This window comes from Vitis vinifera, chromosome 11, assembly GCF_030704535.1.
Source record: "Vitis vinifera cultivar Pinot Noir 40024 chromosome 11, ASM3070453v1".
NCBI lineage: Eukaryota > Viridiplantae > Streptophyta > Magnoliopsida > Vitales > Vitaceae > Vitis > Vitis vinifera.
Genome location: NC_081815.1, coordinates 4,899,236 through 4,905,235, shown reverse-complemented (window position 1 = coordinate 4,905,235; position 6,000 = coordinate 4,899,236).

Below are 6,000 nucleotides of genomic sequence, written 5' to 3'. Positions count from 1 at the left end.
ATAATTTTTTTTTTATATTATATAAATATGAATTCAATTTTAAAATATAAGACATCCTTTCAACTCGTTTTAACACTATATAAATATAAACGCCTTTTTATATGGTAAGTTCGGAGATCACGACACATTAAAAGACAAATTTCAAATTTGAAAATAATTGATAACCAAATATTTTTCTATAAAACCCTTTCTCTCTCAATCATCGAATGTATGAAAGAACTAAATTTCAAAATTTACTAGAATGAATTCCATTCTTGAGCCAAATCCCATCTTAAATCTAAAATATTTTTTGGAAGACTCGTACGTCTTTGTCCAAAGCACGGAAAGCAAACGAATAAAAAAGTGGGCACGTGGAAAGGAGTGAAGACAACGTGTGTGAGTAAATTTTTACAAAGGAAGCAACTCAGCAAGTTCTCGAAACGTGGAAACTTTGACCCCCACTTGGACGTTTTTTTTGTTTTTTTCTTCCAAATGAAAGTAGGTAAACGACAAGGCCCATTACCAACCACATGCATGATGAATTCCGCTTTTATTTTATTTCATAATAATTAGTAAAATAAAGCATCACCTTTTTAATTTAGTAATAATAATGTCGGTAAGGATTGACGAGTTTCAAAAAGGTAGATAAAGATAGAATTAATTAGTTAAAAGAGATAAAATTATTTTTATATTTATATTTTTTTATAAAATAATTTATTTTTTTATATATTTTATAAGAAAAGAATAAAAATATTTTAATTAAATAAAAATAGATAAAAAATTGAATTTTTCAACTACTCTTTTACCCATGAAATTATGTCTACTGCAACGCCGGATTGGAATTAAAGTGAGTGTCGAAAGTGTGGGGTTTGGAAGGTGTGAATTAAAAGCGGGGTGCGGTCAATTTCCACACTGCCCCAATTTTTAAATTTTTCTAAGTCTAATCCTTTAAATTTGGGTCAACGTTATTGGCCGTACATTTGGGGGAAAAGATCTTCTATTTTGCACATGCTTCCGGAAAATCCGAAAATATATGATGAGGAGCGCTCACATAGTTGTGGCACCATACTCTACTTTCACATTGGAAAAGTCTAATGCCAAATATAAAAATTTGAAAATAGTGAAGAAAATGACAAACATATGTCATATGTGATACTTCATACTTTTTTTTTTTTTTCAAAATTTTAAAAGTAGGTAGAGGATTTTATTCATCCACCGTCTACCCTTTGTTGAATGTCTAGGAATGCCTTGGGCTTGATTGGAGATTGTTATTTTATTCTTAATAATATATATATATATATATATTGTTTGAATTTGGAAATATATTTGATGATTTTTGATAGAAATTAGTTTTTGAAAATAGATTTGTGGTGTTTTTTGGTTTTTCTTATAAAATATTTGAATCAATAATTAAAAATATGGAAAACACTTTACAAATTTTTATATTATAAATAAGTAAATTGTATCTTCATGAAAAATTTTAAAAAAAACTATTTTATATAACTGAGTTTCAAATAAAATTTTATTATTAAAAGTAATTGAGAACTATTATCGCGATATGTGGGCGTCACATGGTCAACAGCAAACGCGCTACAATGAAGTCAATGTAGAAAAAAAAACCTTTCCTTTGCTGTTGAGGGGGATTCGAACCCCAAATGAAAAGATTTGAGGTTCAATCCACTTATTATCTGAGCCAACTTGCCCTTATTAAATAATATGCACTAAACATATATATATAGTTAAACTCATTATATAAAGAAAATATTAAAAGAATATTTTAAAAAGTAAATTAATTATAATTATTTTATAATTACATGCAAAATTTTCTTTTAATTGATTATCAAAAATATAAAAATTATATAATTTTTTTCATAATGTTTTTAATATCATTAATAATTAATTAAATATTAAAAAATTGTACATATATCATTTTTTTTATATTATTTAATACAATTGAATTAAATGGATCACAATTTTAAGATTAATATATATTTTAAAATTAGACATATTATAATCAAATATCATAATATTAGATATAATTTAATAATAAACGTACACTTAAAAAATTCATATTTTTATTGATGCATACGATATTATTATCAAATATGATAAATCATATTATAGATATATCAAATTATTTAATAAAACAACTTTAAAATATCAATATACTTCTAATTATATTTTTATAAAGTTTTTCTTATATTTTTATAAATTTTGATCAATTTTAGGTTTATTGATATTTTTTTTCCAAAATATCCGCCAATATATCTATGATATATCCGTCAAATCGAAGTACTGATATATCCGTGATTACCGATATTTTTATCCTTGGTGAAACCTTCAAACATATTGGGAAAGTGTTTTAAATAAACCTATTTTTTGTTCTTGAGAATAAAATCACATAAAATCATATTTGGTAATTATTCTTTGCAATTTTAAAGTTTTTCTCAAATTGGTGATTTTAGAAAACAATATGAAATTGTTTTCCAAGTTGAACAATTTCAACACAGAAAAAAAAAAACAAAACAAAAAAATAAAGCACACACACATACACACAAAACAATCACAAGCCCTTAAGAGATGCATTATGCAACAAATTGAACCAAACCCCAAATCAATCTCACCACTCTCATTTGATTACCTAGAAAAAAGGTAAAAAAATTTTCCCTTTTCCTTCTCCAAATGAGAGAATAGATCGACAACAGTGTTAGTCATGGAGGATAGTGACAACCCCGTGATTTAAACTTCACATAGCTAGGGCAACGAAGATCGGTATGACCTTAGACTATATTTAGATAAGAAAACATGTGTGTTGGAGGGGGAAGGGGGAAGGGGGAAGATGAGAGAGAGAAAGAGAGAGAAGGAGAGAGAAGGAGAGAGAGTGATGAGTAGGAGAAACAAAAGTGATGAGAAAAAAGAGAGAGAGGATGAGAGAATGATGAGTAGGAGAAACAAAGGTGATGAGAAGAAAGAGAGAGTAAGGAGAAGGAGTGTAAAGGCAAAGATGATGACAAAAGAGAGGGAGAGAGATATCATGAAAGAAATCCTAGATAACAAGAAAAAAATTGAGGATAACGAGTGGGTAGTGAAAAAAGTTTTTTTTTTTTTTAAAAAAAAAAAGAAACAATTTTGTTGTAAATGAGTAGTAAATGATCACATTAAAGTTCAATTATAAACTTTCATTAACTCATCTTAAAGATGAATAATGGAAGGGTATTTGTGAAACTTATAAAAGACTTATCAAACCTTGTGTAAGTGACAACTCCAACAAGAAAAGTCTTTTTCAACTTTCTCTTTGATTCTCTTACTTTATTCTTTTTATACATTTCTAAGAGAATTTATATATTTTCTCTATTCTTCTTTATCGTTTGCATTTCATTTATACTTGTTTTATAACATGTTATTAACATGAATTGCTATGAAGATAATTCTCATAGCAATGAAATTATTAAAAATTATTTGTGTACTAAAAAATTAATCATGCAATGAAATCGGTCAATTATGCACTCAAAATATCATAAAAAACACTCATGCACTCAAAATATCAAAAATCGGTCACCTACTAAAAATCAAATAACAAATCAAAGTTCATCTAACCTAAAAACATGCAATCAAAATCAAACCTAATACACTAAAAACAACAAAACCTAAACAAAAGATGAACTCACTAGAAAAAACAAAAATCTAAACCTAAACCTAGAGCCACTAAGAAAAACATCACCCTAAGGATTCATATAATCTCTTTAAGATATATCTCTAAAAGAAGTCCAAAAATAGTGATAAGGTGAGTGATAGTGCACCACCAACAAAGACTCAATAAAAGCTCGAAATCATATCCTAAGTGTACAAAGATGGATCATAGATGAGAAAGGACAAATATTGGATAACATGTACCAAGATGATAAAATGAAAGGTCTCTAAGTTATCATTCTTTGTTTACTAATCACCATGATATTATAGTATTTCTACAAATAAACATTTATCATGTTTGAGATTTAGTCTTATGGGAATATGAAAGATAATTAGTATCTACATATCCAATCAATAGTAGTTTTGATTCTCTTGAATAGGATAAACTTATATAAAGTTATCTTAATTATAGAGTATGGTTTTTCATAATTAATACCCAGTCTTTATAAGAAACCTTAAGCTATGATTCTCACTTTATATCTAGTGATCTTAATTTTCTCATTCTATTTGCTTACAAATACCTAGTTGAATTTGATCAACTTGACGCATTCAGATGCTCAAACTACCAATCCAAATATTTCTTATTTTGTTAATAACTCTAACCTTGCCTAAACAACTTCTTTCCATTTTGATCAATATTTTCTATGTTGGAATTCTTCCACACTCTATGGTACAATTTATATCATTTCTTATTATGTCAATTGATAGGAAAAACCCATATTGCTTTGTTTCCCAAGCTCAGATCAAGTTAGGAACATGTTTGATTATCATAGGTTTTTCTAAATTTTATGCAAAATAGAAAAAATGCATTTTTAAACTATAAATGAATTTAAAAAATTCTAACGAAAAACATACCTTAAATTCAAATGTTCCCAAATCGAATTCACATGGTGAAAAGGAAAAACAAAGTTGCAAAAGTCTCATAAACCCAAAGTCTTTCACTCAATGACTTGAACCTTGATCTTGACATACTTTCAATGGGGATGGAAAAAACAATGGAGGCTATAACTCTTTCTCTTTAAAGGTGAAAGACAACTCTTTAGAAAAAGTTATGGTAACCTTAAGGGGGGTATTTATAAGGTTTCCACTGAATTTAAGTGACTTGAGCCCACTAAGGGCTTAGGTCACTTAATCTAACCCAAAACGGGTCTTAATTGATTAATTAACTCAATAAGACTTATTAATTAATCAATTAACTCAATCCAAAGACCTTATTCACTTACCCTTATACAACCTTGCGTAATTACCAAAACATTCTTATACACAAAAATGAATCTAGAGTCAATCCGATCCTCATAACTCGTGTCAACAAGGCATATGAGCTCAAAGTAAGGACCATTGAGAGCCACAAGAGTATTGGTTTCCTAATAGTCTAATTCTAAAGTTGATTTAACATTCTACTATAAAAAAACAATTGAACTCCACTATCTTATGTAAATAACAATGAAACACCATGTGTTTAGGTCCATAACCTACTATCCATTGCGTTTAGTCTCTCCATGAACTGGTATCCTAGTCAAATAAAGTGAAAGTTATCAGTCTTTCAAGACAACCTCTACAATCTTTGACTTACAAATCCTCTTATTATCTATTCAACTAACATGTCTTAGCTCTCAAAGAGCTAATGCCAAATTCTATTTAAGTAACTACGATGACCATAGTTTATATGAACATACCTTCTTTGAATCACCTAAAAGGACATTCTATTTCAGTCTCATGGAATATCATAGTTCCTCTATTGAGAATACCTATTACTATCGGTTTCCATCAATAGTGACCTAATCAATAGAAAAATATATGATAAGTTTACAATCTCACCTGTAGGTCAAATACACTATTAACTTTAGCACAAGCTCAATATTTTCTCAAGGTCAAGAGACAACATAATAAAGTAGTTTGGTGAAGTCATGACTACTTAATAGTTTTAAGTTATGACTCAGCGTATGTCTTGTCCAATAACTATTACACACTAATGTACTCACCATAAGAAAATTATCTCGATAACCAAGATTAGTCATCCCTCAAATTTGCCTAAACGCACGAACCAATTATGACCTAATCATCTATTTGTAATGAACCCATGACTTGGATCTTTTGAATGTACCCAAGTCATGTACAATGCAAAAAATACAAGCCAAAGTGCTAATAAGATATAATGCATGAAAATAAAATAGATAAAAGTAAATTAGAACTTTATTAAATAAATAATAAAAATCCACATGTTTATTACATCATGTCATATTTTTAAGAGTTTTATTCTAACATCAATGACTACTTGAAAAGAGAACATACTATCAATAATAAGGGTATTTCAATCCCATTTTTCTCTTA